Source organism: Anastrepha ludens, chromosome 6 (assembly GCF_028408465.1).
Source record: "Anastrepha ludens isolate Willacy chromosome 6, idAnaLude1.1, whole genome shotgun sequence".
NCBI lineage: Eukaryota > Metazoa > Arthropoda > Insecta > Diptera > Tephritidae > Anastrepha > Anastrepha ludens.
In genome coordinates this window covers 116621672-116639678 of record NC_071502.1, presented here as the reverse complement: position 1 = coordinate 116639678, position 18007 = coordinate 116621672, and the positions used below count along the sequence as shown (strand labels likewise).

Genomic DNA, 18007 nt, shown 5'->3' with positions numbered 1-18007 from the left:
CTGAAAATAAATTCTAGTAAATAGAATAATGAGTGAAAAACCCTAAAAGTGCTCTTTCGACCGCTATTTCGAAAAGAGTTAAAATAGAAGTGCAGTTAAACCGCATTCAGCGCAAGAAGTACCGTCACTTTACATATGTAACCATAGTCCACATCGTTCTACTGCACCGAAAATCCCGGTTACTCGATTGCTTTTGTGATGCAAAAATATCACACTGCAAATGCCTTACAGAAAACCGCCCATAACAATCGACGACGCTATACAAATTACGAGTGCAAACCGCTAATCAGCCACAGAGAAGAGAAAAAATCAAAAACACGCAGTGTTTAATCATCCAAAAAATGTGCCAACCGCAATACAAGAACAACGAATTTCCATAATATGCTAACTGCACTAAAGTAACATAAATGAAACGGAACACTTCCAAATGATTCATGATCTAAAGTCGCTTACACACTCGCCCACGGCGCGCTCGCACGATCGGCAGTGGGCCATACAAAATCTGCATATCAAAAGATTTGAATTTCTATAAGAATTTTTTTGAATGTGAATACTTTTAGTTTGATAGCAAAATTGTGCAGCTAATTAGGAATTCATATTTGTACTAGGTATACTTTGTTTTTGTAGCAGTTACATTTGTGACGACCTGAGCAGCATCAGCGGTAAACTAGAATTTCTCAAAATAGAAACGGAATTAGTGAAAGAGAAATATTTGAGAATTCACATTAAATAAATACATAAGTAAACAGAGAAAGAGCGCTAATGAAAAATTTGTGGCATTCATTCAAATTGTGCATTAAAACACATAAACGTATACATATTTGCAGTAACATTGTGCACATGCGCGTCTGCATTCTAAGCTAAACTATGTTGAAATGCATTCCAAGTTGAGACGGCTTGCGGTTGGCGGCCTGGTTAACAACTAGCCGAAGCCAAATACGACTACGTTGCGGCCAAATGACCACGACAATTGGCCGTTAGAAATGTGATGTATAAACTTTGAAAGAAATCGAGCTAAAGTGTAAAATAAATGAATAGTTATAAAATAAATTAAAATTAATACTGGTAGCCCAGATGGCAATGTTAATAATAACAATGTTGAAAATAATGGTGGACGTGCATAGATAAAAGTGTGTATGTGTATATAGAAGGTGGCACAAAATTAATCACCCTATCGGAAGATTTATAATTTTTGCATGCGGCGGCGTAATGCAGCCATAATTAACATATGTACGTAAACTGTGAACAGCTGCATTAAACAAACAGACGAGGTATGGAACGCGAAAAACTCAAAATAAGGATTTCCGTTATTCAAAATAATTTTTTTTTTGGTAAAAACGTTTTTCAAAACCAGCTTTATTGAAACTTCATGACTAATTTTGATTCTTAAATAAAAAAAAAATAATAATTAATGCTCTGAAAAGAAGCACGAAGTAAGTTTTTAGATATTTAATATCCGGTGGCGCAAAATGAGGGGCTGTTTGTTTGTAGATGTGTATATGTATGTATGTATTATATATGTATTAGGGTAGTCCAAACCTAAGTGTAAATGATCTGGTTTCATGCCATGTGAAAATGGCTCATGGCAACACAACAACAATATGCATTGGCGGGCAAACTGAGTGATTGTTTTTTTTTTAATATTTTTTTTTTGAGTTTTAGTTTTTAAGTTAAATTTTTTCCTTTTTCGAATATTGTGCATGCTTTAACCTAAACCATATAAATTGTATACATAATTTAGAAAAATCTAAAAAACCTTCATCTAAATTTTGAATTCTTAATTTTATAATAAAGTGCAAGTTTTACGAAGCTAAATAATAGTGTTGAAGTAAACAAAATTTCCATATAACAAGTGCAATTTTTAATGTTTAACTGGAGTTGATTGTTTCAATATTTTTTGCAAACAAAACTTCTACAGAAACTCATTTTTATATGGAATATAGTACAAAAAGCCGTCAGGAAATAAATTATTAAAAATTCAAGCAATTTTTAGGCACATAAACTTGCACTTAATTAACTAAAATTTTACTAAAAAAAAGAGCCCTGTAAGCTGACACCCGAAAATTTTCTAAAAATTCTACGAAAATTAGTTAATTTTGTTTATAATTTTTTATAATTGTTTTTTATTTTTATTAAAATTTTACTGAAAAAAATGAGCCCTGTTAGTTTATTCCTGAAAATTTTCTAAAAATTCAAAAATTCTATGAATATTTGTTAACTTTTTGGTAGGTTTTTTTAATTTTCTTCAATAATATTTTATTAAAATTTTAATAAAAAAAATGAGCCTAGTAAATTTATACCAGAAAATTTTCTTAAAATTCAATTCTAAAAGTCTATGAAAATTTTTTAATTTGTTTCAATTTTTTATAATTTTTTTTTTTTGGTTTATACCCGAAAATTTTCTAAAAATTCAAAAATTTTATGAATTTGTTTTTTAATTTTATTTCATTAAAACTTTTTACTAAAAAAATTAGCCTTGTAAGTTTATACCAGAAAATTTTCTAAAAATTCAATTCGAAAATTTTATGAAAATTTTTTATTTTTTTTTGTTGTTTTTGTTTTTTGGGTGATGTGATTTCGCTTAAAGAATTAACCATATTTAAGAAAAAATCAAAAAACAAAAAAAAAACACCATTTCATCAGTTACGCTCGCCACTGTATATATTTGTTACCTTCATTTACATTTAATTTTGAAATGCCCTTTTAAATTGAAGTGATGCTGAGTGTGAGGATGGTTCCATGTGTAGAAGTCCACGCAAGTGGGGAAAGTTACTGATCGCCATTCACTTGGGAATGGCCAGGACGATTCTTCTGCATATGGTTCAAGCAGCTCACAACGGCCGGGATTAGCCCACGTATCCTCTGGGTAGCTTCCGAACACCCGTTCGGGAGTGAGCTAACGTGAGAAGGCGAAACATTCCAGGATAGCTGGTTGTGCGTTGGGTTTGGGACCCACCACTTAAAAATCCCCCCCCCCAATGAAAAATTTGAAAAAGCCTCGGATGAGACCTCCCTATGCTGATGACGACCCCTGCAAACGAAATAAGGAATATGATTTGAGGGCATGCACCTGGAATGTCCGGTCCCTTAATGGGGAAGGTGCCTCTGCCCGGCTGGTTGATGTCCTCGTGAGAGTAAAGGCTGACATCACTGCCATCCAAGAGATGCGATGGACGGGGCAAGGTAAGAAAACCATAGGACCTTGCGACGTCTACTACAGCTGCCATGTAAAGGAGCGCAAATTCGGTGTCGGATTTGTTGTGGGAGAGAGACTTCGTCGCCAAGTACTGTCGTTCACTCCGGTGGACGAGCGTCTCGCAACAATCCGCATCAAAGCCCGTTTTTTTAACATATCGCTAATTTGCGCCCACGCCCCGACGGAAGAGAAGGACGATGCGACCAAAGATTCTTTCTATGAGCGCCTGGAACGCTCCTATGAGTGCTGCCCCCGCCACGACATAAAAATCGTGCTTGGCGACTTCAACGCCAGGCTGGGCAAGGAGGGAATTTTTGGTCCCACAGTCGGAAAATTCAGCCTGCACAACGAAACATCCGGTAACGGACAGAGGCTGATCGACTTCGCCGGGGCCCGAAACATGGTAGTCTGCAGCACCAGATTCCAGCATAAGAAGATTCACCAAGCCACCTGGCTGTCTCCTGATTGAAAAACACGAAACCAGATCGATCATGTTGTGATAGATGGAAGACACGCTTCTAGTGTATTAGATGTACGTACGATCCGAGGACCCAACATCGACTCGGATCACTACCTTGTTGCGGCCAAACTGCGCACACGCCTCTGTGCAGCAAAAAACGTGCATCTACCTACGCAAAGAATGTTCGACATCGAAAAGCTGCAATCACAACAGACAGCCAGAAGATTCGCCACTCGACTCTCACTCCTGCTCTCAGAGAGTACTGCCCAACAAACCGGCATCCACGAACAATGGAGCAACATTTCTCGTTCTCTACGTACCGCCGCCGAAGAAGAAATCGGATTCCGGCGAGCCCGAAAAAACAATTGGTACGACGAGGAATGTCATGCTGCCGCAGAAAGAAAGGATGCCGCCTATAGAGCCACGCTGCGATCGGGCGCAACGCGAGCCATGTGGGATCGCTACAGAGAGCTGAAAAAGGAAGAGAGACGTATTATCCGAAAGAAGAAACGAGAGGCCGAAATACGTGAGTGCGAAGAGCTTGAGATGCTGGCCAACAGGAACAACGCCCGAAAATTCTACCAGAAAGTTCGGCGGCTTACAGAAGGTTTTAAGACCGGGGCGTTTTCCTGTAAGAACAAAGACGGCGAACTGGTGACTGACGTACAGAGCAATCTTAAATTATGGAGGGAACACTTCTCGAACTTATTAAACAGTGACAGCTGCGCATGTCACCGAGAAAGTGAAGATCCCGATACCCCAATCGTTGACGACGGAATTGTCGTTCCGCTGCCCGATCATGACGAGGTGAGAATAGCGATAACGCGGCTAAAGAACAACAAAGCCGCGGGCGCCGACGGACTGCCGGGTGAGCTATTCAAACATGGCGGCGAGGAGCTGGTAAGGTGCATGCATCAGCTTCTATGCAAAATATGGTCGGATGAAAGCATGCCTGCCGATTGGAATTTAAGTGTACTCTGCCCAATCCATAAGAAGGGCGATCCTGCAATTTGTGCCAATTACCGCGGGATTAGTCTTCTAAATATCGCCTATAAGGTTCTAGCGAGCGTATTGTGTGAAAGGCTGAAGCCCACCGTCAACCAACTGATTGGGCCTTATCAGTGTGGCTTCAGACCTGGAAGGTCTACCATCGACCAAATTTTCTCAATACGCCAAATCTTGGAAAAGACCCATGAAAGGAGAATCGACACACACCATCTTTTCGTCGACTTCAAAGCTGCATTCGACAGTACGGAAAGGAGTTACCTGTATGCCGCGATGTCTGAATTTGGTATCCCCGCAAAACTAATACGGCTATGTAAGATGACGTTGCTCAACACCAGCAGCGCCGTCAGAATTGGGAAGGACCTCTCCGAGCCGTTTGATACCAAACGAGGTTTCAGACAGGGTGACTCGCTGTCGTGTGACTTCTTTAACCTGATGTTGGAGAGCATCGTACGAGCCGCAGAACTTAATCGCTCAGGCACAATTTTTTATAAGAGCGTACAATTGTTGGCGTATGCCGATGATATTGACATCATCGGCCTTAACAACCGCGCTGTTAGTTCTGCCTTCTCCAAACTGGACAAAGAGGCAAAGCGAATGGGTCTGGTGGTGAACGAGGACAAAACGAAGTACCTCCTGTCTTCAAACAAACAGTCGGCGCACTCGCGTATCGGCACCCACGTCACTGTAGACAGTTATAATTTCGAGGTTGTAAAAGACTTCGTCTATTTAGGAACCAGCATTAACACCGATAACAATGTCAGCCTTGAAATCCAACGTAGAATCTCTCTTGCCAACAAGTGCTACTTTGGACTAAGTAGGCAACTGAGCAGTAAAGTCCTCTCTCGACGAACAAAACTAACACTCTACAAGACTCTCATCATGCCCGTCCTAACGTATGGCGCAGAAGCGTGGACGATGACAACATCCGATGAAGCGACGCTTGGAGTGTTCGAGAGAAAGATTCTGCGTAAGATTTTTGGACCTTTGCACGTTGGCAATGGCGAATATCGCAGACGATGGAACGATGAGCTGTATGAGCTTTACGACGACATAGACATAGAGCAGCGAATAAAGATCCAGCGGCTACGTTGGCTGGGTCATGTCGTCCGAATGGATACAAACGCTCCGGCTTTGAAAGTATTCGATGCGGTACCAGCTGGTGGTAGCAGAGGAAGGGGGCGGCCTCCTCTGCGTTGGAAAGATCAGGTGGAGAAGGACTTGGCTTCACTTGGTGTGTCCAACTGGCGCCGGTTAGCCCGAGAAAGAAACGACTGGCGCGCTTTGCTAAACTCGGCCAAAATCGCGTAAGCGGTTATAGCGCCAATTAAGAAGAAGAGAAGATGCTGTCTATGAATTTCTTGGCTTTTTATAATAGAATATAAAAATATAATTCTAGCTAGCGATTCATCTTTTTTTAAATAAAAAAATGTATTTTACAATATTTTTTATTTTTCTATGGAGGTTGAATTAGTTTTAAAGGTTTTTTTTCGAAGATTTGGGGCTTTATTGTGAAAAAACGGTACAAAATATTTTATTCGAAGTATTGGCCATCGCTAGCTACAACTTTCGCCCATCTTTCGGGCAATTTCCGGATGCCGTTTCTCCAAAATTCTGGCCGCTGCTTGGCTATCCATGACTCAACCCATATTTTGGTAGCCTCGTACGAGGAGAACCGCTGGTCCGCCAAATCGAGACTCATATGCCGGAACAAATGATAATCGGAGGGAGCTATGTCTGGACTATACGGCGGGTGGGGTAATACTTCCCAGCCAAGCGTTCCAAGGTATTTTTTGACAGGTTGAGCAACATGCGGCCGAGCGTTGTCATGTTGCAAAATAACCTTGTCGTGCCTTTTTACCGTTTCCGGCCGTTTTTCTTTCAATGCCCGGCTTAAACGCATCAATTGCAGTCGGTAACGATCCCCCGTGATTGTTTCGCCCGGTTGGAGCAGCTCAAAATATACGACGCCGACCTGATCCCACCAAATGCAGAGCATGATTTTCTTGCCGTGAATATTCTGCTTGGCCGTCGACGTTGATGCGTGGCCGGGCAAACCCCATGATTTTTTGCGTTTTGGGTTATCGTAGTGGATCCATTTTTCGTCGCCAGTCACCACCCGATGCAAAAAACCCTTCCGATTTTGTCGCTCGATCAGCAATTCGCACGTAAAAAGTCGCCGTTCGACGTCGCGCAGCTTCAACTCGTACGGGACCCAATGCCCTTGCTTTTGGATCATTCCCATCGCTTTTAGACGCTTGCAAACGGTTGATTTATCAACGCCCAATGATTCAGCAAGCTCTTCTTGGGTTTGGCACGAGTCCTCGTTTACCAATTCCCCCAATTCCGCGTCCTCGAACTTTTTGGGCTGGCCAAGACGCTCCTTGTCTTCGGTGTGAAAATCACCACTTTTGAATCGTCGAAACCAGTACTCACATGTTGAAATCGACGGAGTATGGTCTGGGTAGGCCTCCTGCAGCAATTCACGGGCTTGGGCTGTATTTTTTTTTCAAATTGAAGCAGAAAAGCAAAGCTTCCCGCAAATTGCGTTTCGACGGCACGAAAGTTGACATACTCGGAGCACGAAAACACTGCGTTGTTTATACTTCAGCGAAATGACAGATACTGATAAACAAAGCCTAGGGATGAGGCTTTGTCATGAATATATATTCAGTATTGCCAACGCGATAAAGTGATAAATAGCGCCATCTGTGTGTCACCTTTAAAACTAATTCAACCTCCCATAAAAGGTTAAATAACAATAAAGTTGATGTTGTAAACAAAAAGAAATTAGCGTTGCGGAGGCTTTCAGCTGAAAAAATGTTTTATTGAAAACAAGTCTACCAAAAAAAAAAAAAAATAAATAAAAAATGAAAAAAAGAAATTTCAAAACTGAGGAAGTTAAAAAATTTGTGTTGTATTATCGTGAAAAATTTTTGAAGCTGCACAAATTTTAGTTCATTTGCCTTATCTCAGCTATTTTTATAATAATGCATACTTTAAGTTATACAAATATCGAGCCAAGGTGCATTTATCAAAGGTGGGGGACTAGACCAACAACAACGTATTGTACGTTTGATTGTTACGGCAAAAAAGAAAACAAAGAATGAATTCGCCTTGTTTCATGCTGTGCTGACAGCCGCATTGACACGGCGAAAAAAAAACAAACCATCTGACTTAACGATACAAAATCAGCTGATTTGCCGACACTGCTTTTAATAGATTCGTCTTAGAACGAGCAGAGTTTTTCAAATATGGAAAAAAGAAGAATTTCTGAATTAAGAAGTTTGAGAGTTTCCGTTAAATTAAAAAAAGAACTATTAACTATTAACAAATTAAATTTTTTAAATAAAAAATGTTAAAATGAGTTTTTCACACGAGCAGAGTTTTTCAAATATGGGAAAAGAAGAATAAAAGAAAATAAAACAATAAAAATTAAAGTATTTTAGTATAAATTAGTATGATTTTACAAAAAATATTCAAACAAAGAACTTTTCTCAAAATCAGAAATAAACAAAAAAAGAGAAAAATTGGATTTTTGGCGGAAAAACTAAATAATTCGATTTATATAAATTTTATGCGTTTCAAATTTGTATTTTACCGCTCACACTACTTTAAAGCACTAAGGTTTAAAAATAGTTTTTTTTTGCTTACGTAAATAAATTTTTTTACAGCTAATAAAATTTTGAAAAAAATTTCTCAAACATTTTTGATTTATTGTCACATCTGTAATATAATATTTAATTAATAAAAAAGATTAAGATTAAGAATTAATAAAAAAGATACTTACGGGTTCCTAGCTCTGTACATTTTTTAAGTCACCATAAATTGTTTTGAAAGCTATTTTTGTGGGAAAGAGAAAAAAAATTGCTTCCAATTATCCAGCATATGCTAAAGGGTTTTCCAATAAGAGGTGTTATTTTGATATTCAAAGAAAAATGTTATTTTTTAATATAAATGATTGGATGTTTATTTCATTATAAAAAGGAAGGTATGCCGTTAATAGTCGAAACTAACATCAGGCAAACGACCACCACGACCACGCTTACAGGACAATATCCTTTTTATGAAATTTTCCATAACCGAATTGCAAAGTGGCTGCCCTATATCCTCGATAGCCTCACGAATTCCATCTTTGAGGTCTTGAATCGACCCTGGGCCGTTGGCGTAAATTCTTTTCTTTCACGTGCCCCAAAGAAAAAGGTCACAAGGTGTTAAGTCACAAGATCTCGGTGGCTAATTGTGATCACCTGTTCGAGAGATAACACGGTCCGGAAACTTTTCCTGTAAAAGATCAGTGATTTCGTTGCTTGTGTGGCACGTAGCGCCGCCTTGTTGAAAATAAACGTTGTCCAGATCAATACCATCCAATTCCAGCCATAAAAAATCGTTTATCATCTCTCGATAGCGCAGTCCCTTCACCTGTAACACCTGTTATTGGAAAACCCTTTATGTAGGCTTGCGGTCACGTAATTAAGTCATTTAATCTTTTACCATTTACTTTGCAAAAATGTTTCATGCATAATTTTTATTCGTTAAGCACATGTTCGAAAGTCTTATGTAAGATCGAAAATCCTCAACATCATATGCAAAAAACAAAATTATCGAAAATAAACGCGAATTTTGAGTTGCAAACAAATAATTTATTATAAACGCTTAAACGTCAAAAACACGAATGGATGACCGCAAACAGAAGACATCGTGTGAGTGCATGAAGATTTTTGAAGAGAAATGTGCAAAAAACCAAATGTCCAAAACCCCAAAATTTGAAACTTTAATTTTTAAGGTTTCTGTTATACAATGAATTGTATTTTTAGAAAAAATAACCAAATAAATTTTTCATGAAAAATACCTGCTAATATTGTAAAAAGATGAAGTAGCTTGATATGTGGCAGAGTGTATTAGCAAAATCAGATGCAATCAAATACTTTTCTTTAACAATTTAACTTTTCAAAATTAAATTGTTTTAGTATAGAATATTTAAAACAAATATTTGGAGACGTAAGCTTTAAATTAATTATTTTTTGATTGATTTCGAATTCTTAAATATTTCGAATTGTTGAAAAATTTACTAGGAAACTTGGAAATTTACCCGAAAACGTTTATTTCCATGTCGATTCAATATATTAATACATATTTTTATTAATAACATACAGTAGCTTAAAACAATACCTTTTTTTTATAAATTAAAATAGCTCGAAATATGAAATTTGTGATTGAATGAAGTGAGGATTTCATAAAAAAATAATATTTTTCAAGCACAATTTTAAAGGGGTTTTCAATTGCACATATCCAGGAGTCAACGTACTCGTAAAACCAATGAATTCCACTAAGAAAATAAAAAATAAAAATAAATATAAAATAAATGTATAATAAAAAAGTGTAAAAAACTGAGGATTTCGAGCGGAAAACTTGAAATCGAACCATGTCGAATTTACATAAATAAAAAATGCCTGAAATGAGTGAAAATTAATAGCTCCCGAAAGCAAAGAAAGTGCCGCAACAACACAGAAAAAATAGTAAATTTTAAATTTAATTAACCTCGCTAGCGCTCAAGACTTGCTACATTTAAAAAGCATTAAATTTGACAGCAGTAAAAATATAAATAAAAAGTAATGGAAAAATAAGCTGCAGACGCAGAAGTGAACTTTGAGACAAAACCTACAAATGCATGCCATTCATGCAAGTGTTTAATCCCCAGTGCACGCTGATGTATGCAAAGATAGATACATATCCACACATGCGACAAAAACAAAGCAAGCGCATGCGCAACGACTTACCTACAAGTCTTCACAAGCATTTATGCTACTGCTGCTGTGCTTGAAGGAAAAAGTTGCCATAAATATTCTAATAGGCGATTTTATGCGTAATGGCAGCTGCTGAAAGTTCAACTAATTGATTATTTATCACTGTGTGCACCAAAAACAACAGCATTTGAGTGAAAATTCATTATTAGCCGATCACTGGCAGTCGGTGATGAATTTCTAAATTTTATTGCCAAATTTTGCGTAATTTCCAAAGTGAATGTTCAAATGTTGTGATGACAGTTATTCGCCGCTAGTTGAAATAAAGGAAAAACAACTACAACTCAACTGGTGTCCACTGCGGTGATGTTGGCTTGAGACATTGAAGGTGAGTTACAGTCGGCATTTGTGGGTGGAAGTCTTTATTACGCTATTGGGTTGTCAATTTCAAGTGTATGTTTCAAGTGTGTGTATAAGTATATATAAATTAGAAAGCGAAAGAGATATTATTTTTATACATTCACATATAATCAAACCGAGGTAATGGATGGTGTGTCTTTTCCAAAATTACTGCCATAAAAATCAATAGTAAATGTTGGAAGTAAAAATTAAATAAATATCAAATAACAAAGCCGTTTTTATGAGGTGGCTGTTTTTTAGCAGCATAAGAGCTATCGATATCGATAACTATGGTTTAACAGTTGCCAATGACAAACCTGTTCTTAACCCCATACGCGATTTTGGCCAAGTTTAACAAAGCCGTTTCATTGTCGTGCTAACCGGCGCCAGTTGGACACATCAAGTGAAGCCAAGTCCTTCTCCATCTGATCTTTCTAACGCAAAGGAGGGCTTCCTCGTTCTTTGCTATCACAAGCTGGTATCACATCGAATATTTCAGAGACGGAGCGTTTGTATCCATTCGGACGACATGACCCAGCCGACGTAGTCGCTGGATCTGTAATCGCTGCCCCATGTCTACGTCGTCGTAAAGCTCATTATTCCATCGCCATAATCGCCATCGCCAACGTGGAAAGGTTTAAAAATCTTCCGCAGAATCTTTCTCTCAAACACTCCAAGCGACGCGTCATCGGATATTGCCATCGTCCAAGCTTCTGCGCCATACGTTAGGACAGGCATGATGAGAACCTTGTAGAGTGTTAGTTTTGTTCCTCGAGTGAGGACTTTACTACTCAGCTGCCTGTTTAGTCCACAGTAGCACTTGTTGGCAAGATTGTGTGGACATTTTTGGTCAGATAGGTTTGTCAAGTCATCAGGAATCGTTTAACGCCAAACAAACCATCAAAATTGTGGAAATTTACTTTAAAAACAAAAGGTTTGAAAAACGCATAACTCTCTCGGGGGATTCGTTTCTGCCATCAATCCCAGGAGACTCCAATGCACCTTCCCCTGAATGCAGCGCGGAGAAAGTTGAGACATCTCGGCCATCTGCAGCCAGAAGAAAGTCACAATGTTAAGTCCAACTCAGCTCTTAAGTTTAATAAGGGAACTGGTTCTGGATGAGTTACTGTGATGAGTAGAGTGCAGAAAAGTCCAAGAGGTCGTCAAACCTCAAATAAATCTAATCTAATCAACTTTGAAAAAAATTAATTTGTTCGCGAACTTCATGGAGCGACGTTTTGAAGAAGACGCCGATATGTCGAACACAACTTGAAGCCACATGCCTGATATCATATTCTAAAAATACCATGAAATTATCTTCGAGATTATATAATAATAAAAACAAAATTCATCCAGCAACATTTCTGTTTTGTATTATTATTTTAAGTTCTCAAGCTCTTACAGAAACACCCTTTATAAGAGTGTCCAATTGAGGCCAGTTTAAAACTTGATAGGCTTTAAGACCGCAATGTTGTAAAAGAGGTGATTAACGGAAGGTGTTTCATTGAGACTTTACTGACTACAACAGAGAGCCTATAAAACATGGCAATTCAAAAGAAAGATAAAAAATAATTTAGTGACTATTTCAGCTGTGTTTTCAGCTTGTAAACTTGACTCTTAGAAAAAAAAAAAAATAATGACGAAATTGCATTCAAAACTAATTTTTGCTATGGTATCACATTAAGATAAAATCTTAAGTTCCTTAATTAGAGAACGTAGCATCGCATCAGAAAGTAAAGAAAATAGAATTACTTAGACCGCCTGAGAAGACTAAACAAGAGTGGATTTTTGGCTATAAGGATTGAAAGGAAAGAAAGAAAGTATTTGGGTCGGGAGTATCATGCTGGCAGTAGGTGACAATTAGTGAATGTGCAAACCATAGCACATCAACATTTTTAGCAGTGTTGACTATTTTCTTTTGCTATTTTTTAATGTTATTATTTCTTTTCTTTATAAAATTAGAACTCAAGTTTGAAACTTAATACAAAAGTTAGAAAAATTCAACACATTTCCATGGTTTTTAATTATAATTTTTAAAATAAATTTTTGTTTGTCATTTTTTTTACAACAAAGTACAAGTTTAAGGTTGCTAAACATCTCTCTTTGTTTTTTATTTTTTTATTATTTTTTCTTCTCCACTCAATAAATGCACATTTTTTCTATATGGAGCCATAATTCCATGGCTTTTAATTAGAATTTCTAGCATACATTTTTGTACGCAGTTTTTTTACAACAAAGTGCAAGTTTGAAGTTGCTAAAATCCCCTTTTTTTAAATGAAGAAATTGCGCAACATCGCAAAAACAAAAACAAAAATGCCAAAACTGGGGAAATTGTTGATGTGGTCGTTTTGTCGCAGGATGATTGTAATATTTTGCATTAAAGTTTTAATTCCTGTATCATATCCCATCCGAGCCGAAGAAATCCCAAACGATGATAGTGAAATTTTATTTCCTTTTCTAGCTATCAACTTGTATCGCTTTGCCTACACTTTCTTGTAACATACGCATTATTTTTTATAAGCAATTAATTTTTATAGCAACCGATAAAATTTTAATTGCCACCCGTATAACAACCTAATCATCAAAACTTTTTCCTATACACGTTTTTACATGGAAAAAAATCTCATGCTATCGTCATGTAATTATCTGTTATGGCGTATTATGACCGACAAAAAGTGCACGAAAAGTAGTTATGGTAATCAATGGAAAATCGATATCTGCATGCAAAGCTTTCGAGTAAGTTATGTAGAAATAATTGATGACTTCAACTACGAAACAATCATTATTAGTCATATATTAATAACAATTAACGAGAAAAAAGTTGCATGACGCAAGTAACTCATAAAAATGTGCGCTGTCATCAAACCAACTATTAAATGACATGTAATAGTTGTAAAAGTACTTCGTTGGGGCATTGGCCGACACTCAAGTAAATAATATTTATACAAGGTGGCGCAGAATTAAATATCCAAATTTTAATTTTTAATAACTTTTTTACTGAATAATAAACAAAACGTTATTTTGAAGGATCGAAATCCCAATATCGCCCTTTACGCGCTTCAATGCTTGTCTGTTGGTTAAGTGCAGCTTTCTGATTCTCAAGTGTCAAATAAGCTTGACGTTTGACGCCATTTGCAAAAAATATTAATCTTCCGATAGGGTGATTAATTTTGCGCCACCTTGTCAATATACAACACTTGGCTAAAGGCAGGAAGTGCATTTAAGTGTACTTGCAGATGAGTGCGTTGCTAACCTTTGTTTGTTTTTTAAGTTTTTTTCAGTGGAGAAAGTGAAGAAAAATTGTTGACGAAGCAATGGTGCATCACGAACGGTGAAGCTAAGAAGAAGTTTTTGTTTCAATATTGAACATCGAATAAATTTTTGAAATATAAATCTCTGCCAAACACTTCTACGTGCTCGTATGCGCAGAGTGATCTGAATATGGATATATTCTTCAGCTATATATACACGTCGCGACAAAACGATAGCACATCAACATGTTTACTAGTTTTAATTTTTTTTTTGTTTTTTTGCTGAATGCTTATTGCCTAAAATAACTGATAATAGGCCTCTAATAATAGGCCTCTTTTTTTCGCCAAGCGCTAGCAAGTGGCGAATAGATGAAGTAACTCGTATAAATAAACATACGCATTTGTTTAAAAAAATAGTGAGTTATACCAGATTTATGAGGCATAACCATACTTGCTAGCGGCGACACTTACTTGATAGCTCTGCTGTTACTTTCACATGCAAATTTTCGCCAAGTACACCGAGCAGAGCAATAAATTTGAAGAGTTCCACAAACTTTTCATCCCAAATTTGAAGTTGCTAAAAAATCCCATTGATTTTAAAGAATTTTTTTTCTCGACAGTGTTGCGCATTTTCTCCACATATAAAGCAAACAATCAAAATTTTACGTATTACGTGCGGTAATCGTATTATCAGCCGCTGAGCTGCGAAACATTCATTAACTTTTCTGTAACATGTCGTAAAAGATCTATATTATGGGAAGTAGTCCAGTAGCGGCACTGATCCCGAATTACCAGGTTTAAAATTGAAAAAAAGTCTCATTTCATAGTTATCTACCTGGTACCAGAGGAGATATCGATCATTTCATAGGTGGCGCTATGGTGGGCATTTATTAGTCTCATTTCTATAATCTAAATACTTAAAAAAGCTGTCAACGGAATCAAAATAATGAGATTTTCTGAGTTACTTTTAAATCGGTCAAGTTCTCCCAAATCTTAGATTTTTTCCCAACGATTGTAGCTAAAGTCTTGGGATATAAAAATAAATATAATTCCGATAGAAAAGCATTACCAATTTTTTGTGTGGAGAGTGGTGACCCTAGTGCATGTACTTATTTTAGAAAAAATTTTCTCCACGGTCAAAGGCAGAGAAAGTGGCCTAACTTTTTCACAATACTGTGCATACATTGCATTGGCGCTTTTTGCCCAAATAGCTGCGCAACTACACCTTACGCTTGCATTTTTGATTCTTACCGTCGAGTGTAACTCAGTGTTGCAGCCGAAGTTAACGCTTGGGGTCGTGCGGTGTCCTAACAACTTTTCGGCTTGCTTGAAGTGGAATTAATGTGCATTTTAATCATTGTGTATGAAGTTGTAGGCACATACATAAGTGCCTATGCAATATTTCGAAAAAATGAAAAATGCGCAACATAATTCTAGGTTTACTGAATAAAATACTTCTATTTATCCAAAAGATATATTAATTCTTTTGTTTATTTCAGCCTGTGCTAGAAAATTACTAATCTTTTTGTTTTTAAGGCTTAAAAAATAGGTTTCAAGGCAGAAAAAGAAAGAGGGAGAAACCCAAGAGAGATGGAGAGAGAGAGATAGAGAGAGAATATATTATATATTTAAATAAATTCACAACACTTGCAGAAATAGACAAAATTTACAAAAAACGGAGAAGGGTCGACCGGTGTAGGTAAATGCCGGACACAAACAATGGCAACAACGCGCACTACTCCGATCGTTTATCACCCACAAAAACGCGGCGATTCCAGGACCGCAGTAACGGCACAAATTACAGTAAGGCAATACCAATAAATCCGACGCCGGAATGGATATCACTTTATAGTACGCACAAACACTAGCCAGGAAACGGAAATAAGCGCCAAAAGTCGGCACCAAAAAAAACGCCAAAAACATTGGGACTAAAAAACGCTCCAAACAGTAGGCACCAAAAATATATTTCCTACAAGTTTGCACCAACAAACAAACGCCAAAAAGTAGGCAGTATTATTTCTCACTAGAAATTAGCAACCACAAGGAAAACCTCAGGGAAAATATCCTAAAGTGTATCTAAGATATATATAAGGTATAGCTCTCTCTCCCCTTTTCCTCTAGGTTACATCGTTTTTCTCTCTCGCGGAAGGAAAATGTCCAAAACCTTGCATGGCCTTGAAATTTTAATCTCCATTCTCGCTCGTCCATCGACGCCTAAGGAGTTTCACTTCAAAAAATTTAAAAATTTCGAACCGCTTATTTTCCAAAAAAAAAAAAAATAAGCTCAACTTTGAAAATTTTTAAGAAAAATCATACTCGACCTTTGCTATACTAAATGGACTAAGAGTAGCGTTTAAAGGTTGCTTAACTGAAATTTTCCTAAATTGATAGACCTAAATTTGTTTTAACAATTTTGACATAATTTTTCTTATAGTCTTTAATGTTTTTCTACTTGTATGCTAGAATACGTATATTTATAATTTTTAAGCAGTTCAGCACTATAGCAAAAACAAAGAGACAGAGCTTAAGCCATCGAGTTTGCTGTGGTGACATTTCAAAGGATGCCGTTGTTGTTCTGCTTTCCTAATTGTTTGGCTCGCGTCAGATTTGAAAACTAAAACTAAAAAATGCTAAAACGCTGTTTTTAAGTATTTCAGTACTATTTCATTTTCATTTCACAACAGAATGACTTCAATCAGTTAATTTTGAGTGGTACACAACCATTTTTTTGTCAGAAGTTTTGGAGAATTAAGAAAAAGCAACCGCTGAAGACGCATCATCCTCCACCAAGACAAAGCGGGCTCTTACGTATCGGCTCTCACAACAGAGTTTTTGATCATTCAAAAGACCGAATTAATAAGTAATACGTCTTACGGCCTTGATTTGGCACCTAATGGTTTTTTTTTGTTCGGGAACATCAAAAATAAAATGTGGGATCCACATTTTTGAACGTTTCAAGAAGTTGTTGAAGCTTTTAAACAGCTCGTTTACAGCTTTAAACAGCTTTGCAAGTATCCACTATGAGTGGTATTGAAAGTGCTTTGAAAATTGGGTCAAGTGAATGCAGAAGTGTTTGACTACCAAGGGGAATAATAATAATAAAGCTATTTTCATTATTATGTTTCTGTGAATTTAATATTGGGCGCAAAATATTAAAGCAACCATCGACTTACATAAAAAATAAATAAATAATTGGCGCGTATACTTCTGTTAGGTGTTTGGCCGAACTCTTCCTCCTATTTGTTTTAAGCCGACTATGAACGGCAAACAGTTTTTCAGGAGGAGCTTTTTTATGGCAGAAATATACTCGGAGGTTTAGCATTGCCTATTGAGAGATGCCCGCTAGTAGAAACCACTTTTTCTACCATTTGGCCTTACGAACTTCCGAACGTTAATCAGGTATCAACCAATTAGGTTAACTTTCAGAAAAATTGAAAAACTTATCCAAAATACTTGGATTTTTTGCAGAAGCTGTCTATATTATATTAGGAAGAGATGATTTTGCACCTTTAGTGTCCTGCTGTCATACTTTCTGCAGATGAAGATTCGCCTTTCTAGTTAGACAAATCTTCGATGAGTTGGAAGATCTCAGCACTGCCACAAATCAGGGATTTTCTAATTGGTTCTAGAGTGATGAAACCAAGTTCCCCATACGGCATTACAATGGGCTAGGAGCCATAGTGGAAACCGCTGCAAACCAACCTAAGCTGAATAAGTTACGAAAATAAAATTAGCTCACAGCCGCACTCACAACCTTTTTAGCAGATTTTCTGTGGTTTTTAATCGTCTGGCCACTTCAGCCACAATCTATGGATATTTTTTAATGAAAAATGTACTAAATTTTCAACTAATCTTTTTTCAAACAAATCATTGAACGCCTCTATCACACCAGCCATTATTTTTCACTTGTACGCCCCAACACATTACCACATTGCTCCCACCTCTTTATCCA

The 18007-nt window shown here is 37.0% G+C and overlaps 1 protein-coding gene across 4 annotated transcripts in view; it reads left to right on the top strand.

Moving 5' to 3' along the window:
* The first annotated feature begins 479 nt into the window (after window positions 1–479).
* Window positions 480–18007, top strand: part of LOC128867839 (uncharacterized) — a 51973-nt gene continuing 34445 nt past the window's right edge. The window contains exons 1-2 of one of the 4 annotated variants that reach the window (XM_054109384.1): window positions 480–1271; window positions 9958–10793. The gene's annotated coding sequence lies outside the window, so the exon portion shown is untranslated. Of the gene's footprint in view, window positions 1434–9870; window positions 10794–18007 lie in introns of those variants that run through there. The other 3 variants (XM_054109383.1, XM_054109386.1, XM_054109385.1) reach the window with 3 other exon arrangements.